Source organism: Coloeus monedula, assembly GCF_965178545.1.
Source record: "Coloeus monedula genome assembly, chromosome: 4".
In the NCBI taxonomy this organism is placed as follows: domain Eukaryota; kingdom Metazoa; phylum Chordata; class Aves; order Passeriformes; family Corvidae; genus Coloeus; species Coloeus monedula.
Genome location: NC_138784.1, coordinates 40,614,997 through 40,622,645, shown reverse-complemented (window position 1 = coordinate 40,622,645; position 7,649 = coordinate 40,614,997).

The following is a 7,649-nucleotide window of genomic DNA, read 5'->3' as shown; positions in this document are numbered from 1 at the left end:
CATTCTCCAGTATATCGAAAACGTGCTAGAAAATAAAAAGCCTAATAAATCTAATGGCTAAACCTGTGCTCCCTTTTTGGTTTCAGAAAGCAACATCTTTGATTCTTCAAGTGCATCTCTACTCTGCAGAACTATTTAATGCAGCAACTTGGCAACTCACACAACTTCTGGATGTGGTGCTTAGGGACATGGTTCAGTGGGACTTGGCAGTGTCAGGTTAATGGTTGGACTCAATGACCTTAAGAGTGTTTTGCAATCTAAATGATTCTGTGATTCTATGGCATGAATTAGCTCAGCTTTGCATGTGTCCTGAAAGATTTATCTGCTCAAAGCCAGCTCAATACAGAAATACGGAGACATATAAACACCCCTATTCTGTGCCATAATATAGCTCTTGTGAGCCAAAATTTTCACTGACTTAAATTAAAACTGGCATAATAGAGTATGGACTGAAAGATTTGCTTTCTATTTCTATTATCAGATTTTTTTCTTTGGTGACAGAAAACCCAAATCTTGAAACCTCACCCTTCAAATTCCAGTATTTTCCATTGTGTGTCTCAAAGCTGGGTATAACGGCAGAGAAGTACCTTAGGTGAGGATGCTTTCAAAGCAGTTTTTTTTTCTCCATTCGTTGCCTACATAGAGCTTAGAGTGTCAAATGGTGCCTTAATGGTTTGAATGTAAGTGAATTGTGCACAGCTATCTAATAAATGCTGTTTACATTGTAAGCTTCTAAGGTAATCACATAACAGCAGTGAGTTCTAAAAATCTCCAGTTTATTAAATCCATATACATACATACATACATGCATATATATTTTATAATATGAAGACTAACTATATCTGTAGTCTGTTGTCCTGGCAACATCTAGGTGACTGCTGAAATACTGAAGATGCAGGTGCTTAACAAACCTGAAGGAATATTGTCTGGTTTCTGTGTAATATCTACTACTATCATGCCCATTTAAGTATCAAAAGGATAAAAAACTTACAGATGTGCTATTATAACTAAAATTACTTGAAGTGCATTTACATTATACTACAAAGTAAATCAAAAAGAGCTATTGTGGCAGGTGTTACAACAGCATCTGGAAATGGTAATAGCAGCTGCACACCTTTCCTCACTTTTCTGATAGGCTCCATTAGGGGTCAGTACTACCATCAATCCCTTGGACTACATTGTAGGTTCAGCATGTTCAGCAGGTATCCCCAAACATAACAACCTGTAAAACATACACTGACTTCAAAGCCGGTTTTACAAATGACATTTGTAATGCCAGTTCCTCTGGGTAAATAGAGGGGCAATTGTAAAAATAATGACATGAGATTTCTCCAAGTTACCTCTGTAGCTTCTGATTATGATTTTTTTTTTTTCTCCCTGAAAAACCATCTAGTAAATCAAGGGTATTGTGACCAGGCTATCTGAGGATACAGTGTTCTCATCAGGACTATCATCATAGAACTATCAATTTTTTTAACCTTCCTTCTCATATTTGTTTACCTTGTAGCTGGGTTCCTCACTGCTAACATGTGACAGATTTAGTCACCCTGTTTCTTAAAAAGTTCAGAGGGTTCCTTCACAGCTGCCCCTTTTATATTGGGTTTTAGTAACTCCCCAAAAAAGCCCATCTTGAAATATATCTCACAATAATTCTGGCATCACATTTGTAAAGACAGTTTTCCAGAAGATAAGTAGAAAAAGCTTGTCCTATCTTTGACAGTTACCCTTAATGGAAATCACAGCACAGGCCCAAACACACCTGTAACCTGACATGGCCATGGCAGGATGATGGGAATCTGTTGTGTCAAGATGTTCTCACTGCTTTTTCACATATAATTCAAACTCATCAGGTGAAAAACAAACTCCATGTCCATCCATAGCCTAAAGAAATGAGAAAATCGCACTGGACACTGGAGTGAGAGAAGGAAAGGAAGCATTCACAAAGGCTAAATTTAGCCTTCAAAGACCAGACTTTCAAATTAATTTCACTGTTCATAAAAGGAGGTAAGCAGTCCTGAAGGGAAATATCAAGAATGCCTAGATGATGGCTTCTACTTCTCTACCATCTTCTTCTTCTGGTGTATTGTATGGTGCCCTGTTTTCCTCTGACACTGGAAACCTCTCTTTCAAACAATGTGCTTCTGTTCACTATTTTGGGGAATTAAGGAGAGTTCACATTCATCTGCTTTCTCTCCCATGCAGTGAATGGTTGTGTCAAGCAGGTCTGTGATAACTGTTGGTCACAATGAAGGGTGTTAAAACCATTCCCTTTCATCTAGCCTGTGATGCCTTTGTGTAGAAAGAGGAGTCCTGAGTACCTGAGTACTCTGTCTAAGAGATAATGTGCAGGATTGCTTTTGAAATGAGCTGTATGTGGTTTTCCACAGCTTTATTAATAGATGGTAGTTAGTACAGGGGGCATGCATCCATTTTCCTTCATGCCCGAGGAGGTGCCCAATCTGCAGCCTTGTCCTCCGCACCTGTATCACACCTCTCCTCTAGCAAAGGCCTGCTGGTATGTAAAGGGTCAAAGTGAAGAAAGGGGACCTAGGAAGAATTCTCTTTACACAAGCAAAATACCATTTTCTACCTTGGACTCTAAAAGGCCTTTCAAGATGAACATGGGATTAAAGCCTATATTATACAAACTCTTGTTCAAAAGTTTAATCTTTCTCTTACATATAGATCAGAAACACAGAGCAATGTATGCTGGAAGGACTTAAAGAGATTCCCTTGTTCCCTCTCCAGCTCAAGGACCAAATTTAGATTAGGTGTCTCATGGTTCATTCAGTTAAGATCTAAAAAAAAATTAGTGGATCTTGAGATAAATTATCCCCAGAATCTAGGAGTGGCTAAAAAGAAGAGAGAGAGGGAATATTAGTGTACTGCTGAGTTTTACAGAAGAGCTAGGAAGAGTTAGTCTGCATCCTCACTTCTCTACTTCTCACTCCTCTCTTTTAGTACCTGAACTCACAGAAAGTAAAAACTTGTTTCTGTCAAGTATTTCCTTTTCTGGTCTATCTGGTGCTCTTTCACCATAAAACTACTATTGCTCCAGAGTACCTGAGCACTTCAAATGCAATTTTTATATTTCTGATTCATTTTAAAGATTATATTTAATCTATTTTAATAGTCGCTTCATTATATTTTTGCCTCAAAGTGTAATTGGTTGAATTAAGCTGCAACTCGTGTCTTTTCAATTCTACTGCCGGGAGCGGCTGGAGGCGAAAGGGCTCGGAGCTCGAGCAGCAACCAGGAGAGGGAGCCCATGCTTTTAGCTTGGTCTTGTCTCACTGACGGAGGGAGCAGTGAGAAAAGGCAACATCAAGCGTACAGATTCTGAACAGATAAACTCTAGTTTTGATAAGACACGGTAGCCAAATTACTTTTTAATTCAAGCAGAAGTATCTCTCTCGGGTGTGTGTGTTTTTGGCAAAACAATAAATAAAATCCACACCTTCCAGTAATAAGCTGTTTAAAAAAAATTAATTGGTATGAATACACAAATATACGGCAAACGATTCAACTTCTGCACGGATAAGCTTGCAGATAAGGTTGGAATCTATTAATTAGCCCTTGGCCTCATATGCCTTTTCATCTGTCACTTCTTTTTCAAAAGTCAAGCTAACTAACAACTTCAGCTACTGCTTCATCTTTGTCAGCTCAACCACAGCTTTAGACTCCAGTGCTACAAGCAAATCTATGCACTTATTTTGTTCATATGAAGATTCCCAAAGAAGTAATACAATGTACAAGAAATATATTTATAATACATACCTGTGACTTTTCTACAAACTAGTTCATCCTTTTAATGTCTTAATGAAATCTAATTGCTCGTGTTTGGTTTTAAGTTTGTTTGTTTTTTTTTTTCAAATAGCTCTTTTGCAACACAGTCTTTGTGTGAAAGCAACAATAAACATGCTTTTCATGCATTATGGGTATGTTTTTACAGAAATTTCTCTGAACAGTTTCAATTCACTTAAACACAATTCTAAACTTGCTAGGTTTTACTCTGGCAAGGTACTGAGATAGAAAGAAGAGTTTTGCCAAATATGTTGGCACTACCACAAAAGCCTCTATAATTTAGACAGACCACAGTAAGCAGTAAGGTTGCATTTGAGAAATATCTATGTACCTGTTATAACATTTTCTTTGTATCTATCAACCCAAGGCAGCTGTAAGAGATGAAATAACTCAGTCTCACCACATTAACTTCTCTACATCAAAATAATTTGATAAAATTAACTTAATGTTAAATTTAATACTGTCCCTTAGATACATATTCTCAAAAAATAAAAATTAAGAGTTCTTACTACATAGAAGAAGCTTCTCTTTTAAAATGGCGTGGGAAAAACTTTGCTGATATACTGCTGAACAACTCTAAAACAGGAGGAAATTCGAAACATTAAAGCTCCAAAGTAAAATATATCATAAATAATCTAATTCAATCAGCACAGTAAATCTGAATTTAGGATTTCAAAATACCCTTACATAGTCTAACTTTTGAAACTCCTTTTAAGTTGTTCTCATTAATTTAATTAATTTGTTCAAAGTTAGAAAGTAAAAACTGTTTGTGTCAAAATTAGCAGTTAGATTTTGAAAGTGCAAATAAATAGAAATACCACATTTTGAAGATTTCTGAGCACAAATAAGCATTACTAAAGAGTGGTGTCTGATTTGACACCTGTATTCACCCAGAATTCACCTGTAAATAATATGCTTCTGCCCTAAATAAAGTTTAATACAATGTTAATGTATACACATATTATAATGCATAATCTGACAACTCATCCTTGACTTCTGATACTGTATAGAAGGGGCAGATTTTGCTCTCTGTTACAAATGGGTCAAGCTGTAAGTTGTCGAGGGGGTAGAAGTCTGAAGCAAAATAAGAGGACAGTTGAATTCTGTTGCATGGCCACAAGCAACACAACATCCCTTATGCAATCTTCCTCTCCTTCCAAATCATTTCAATTGTGTTAAGTGCCCATGTCCAAAGAAATACTCCCTAAGATCATCAGCCAACAGACCTACCATTTATTACTTTTTCTGTAATAGGATTTTCTAAAATTCTGGATGGGGAGTACTGCTACTACTACTACTACTACTACTACTAGTAGTAGTAGTAGTAGTAGTAGTAGTAGTTGTTGTTGTTGTTGTTGTTGTTGTTGTTGTTATCATTATCATTATTATCATTAAGTGCATTAAGTGTGTGTTTGTTTTACAGATGAAGATGTGTTCCCTGAAAAGGAAAGGAAATGAAAGTGGAAACATACAAATGCATTGCTTTTGACTTGTTGCATTTGAAATCCATTCCAAGGGGCCAAACTGAAAAGTAGTTATTTTTCAATATGATGCATTGCTTTCTCCTTTTGTCATTTTCTTTCTCTTTCTAAATTTTCATTTCCATCTGGTTTTACCATAGTTCACAGAAATATTTCAGAGAAAAACTAAACTTGACCTAGTGCGCCTTTCTATACCACTGCTTCTGCCAGATTCCAAGAGGCATTAGACCAAAATGATAAGTACCGATTTACTTTCAATCTTCTGTTTCACCAGTCTCAGGGGCTCATATATTGAGCCAAATGCAGACCAAAAAATGTACATAAACAGAACATACTAAACCTGACCTTTTCATATTAGTCCTTGTCTGCCAGTATTTCCTGTATGTAACTTCTCAGGGTTCTGATCTATTGCAGCAGCAACACCAATTTTAATCAATGCCAGGATACTTTTGCATAGCAGCTCTGATTTAACTATCCACAAATACATGAAATCATTAATGTAGGTGCTTTGAACCACCTTCAGGAGGAGTGTATTACACTTAATCAGCTTCAGAAAGATGCCTGGGAGATTAAATTGGGTGGTATAAACATTCTCTCCTCATATCCTACTGTCTCCATTAATTGCTAAAGAAATGTAGCCAAACTCTCAGAGGAGCAAGTTGTTAACAGAAATAAATACACTGGCTTCTGTGGTCCAGGTCCATACAAATTTGGAGTTCTTTCAGGCAGTCTTTTAAAACAAAATTCCTGAAGCAACTATGCATTTGGAAATTTCAGTTCTCATGACAGCAATTGGAGGGATATCCCAACCATCCAGCATGGGAAACTGTATTAGACGAAGAGGCCCTAAGGTACCCTGGGAGATTTCAATGGGCAGAAAAAAGAGTTCTCCCAGCTTGAAGCCAGAAGCCAGAAACTGCCTTGAGCAGGTACCACTCTGTCTTTGATGATGATAGATGAAGCTAAATGAAGCAACACCCTGCTCCCTGTTTTGTAAAGAGGTTAGTGTCATGGCTCTGTGCTGGGACTCTGTTGAGATGGGATTTATAAATATAAAACTCTCTCAAATAAGTAGCTTGCTTCAAAGACAAACACATCACAAACAAATGTGCCTGCCCTAAAGTCAGCTATCCAGCCTTGCCAAGGAACAGAAGGGCAATGCAACGCAATGCATGTTATAAACATGTTCATGTTATGTAAGGCCTCGATTCTGGCATTCAGTCCAGAAATATACCTCTACATCTTTCAAAAAAAATTTAGCACAAATACACGGCAATTCACAGAGTATTAACACTATCAGGGCAGTGTTTGTAGAAGAAAGAGCATAGAAACTTGAGAGTTGTATATTTCAGCTGACTGAATTCATTGCATGTATCAAGACCCCTTGCCTCTTTCTCTTGCAAGTGTTTTGTGGGACACCTTCTCTCCTCTTCTCTGTAAAGATCTCCCTATCATTCCCCTGCCCTAAAACTCCTATTTTCTCTGAGTGTCCCCATTCTCTTTTTCCAAACACAAGGGATCATCCAACTCACTCTCATCTTCCTATAAACATGTGTGCTGCAATCATTCTTCCTCCTTTTGCTTTATGCCCCTGTGCATAAGGCTCCTTCTCTCTTCAGCTCCTTGGCAGCTGAAGAGATTCCAGTTTTCCTTTCTGATGGTTGCTCTACCCAAATTCTTGACCTTCCTCCACCTACAGCAAGAGCTTTGCATGATTGCCAGCCATGCAGAAGAAATAGCATTTCTTGTACATCCATGTATCTCTGGCAGGCACCGGTGAAAGCTTTGTGGATATGCTGAAGGTCACAGATCTATATTCTGCTCCTTCCCTCCCTTTGTGTAATTTTACATTACTGCAGATGGGACTGTATCAGCTTCAGAGACTCAACAGAGGTGTATCCTGACAGCTTATCACCATGGTACAAAGTGTGGATGAAGCACAGATACAAGGACACTTCAGCGACTACTCTGATTAACTATAAAGCTTTGGGAATTAATTTTCCACCTGCCAGTATACAAATAGTTCTCAAGACCTTCTTAGAAAATTAAGTTCCATAAGGCATTTCCCATCTGATTTTTTCCAAAATCCTAATCAATAAGAGGAAAAGCTCTGCTGTCAAGAGATGTTTGAAATATTTTGATCTTACTCATCAATAAAAAAATCTTGACTTCCCTCCCTGCAAAGAAATTTGCTTTTTCTATGCTTACACCTCAGATGACAAATACACAGAGAAAGAAATAAAAATACAGGCCTCTCCCTCCTTCTGGAGGGGAATTTACAGGAAAACAAAGTATTACACCACATATAAAGCCTTCTGACAATTTGTCACAATTAGATGATTCTTTCTTACATACATTTCTTCC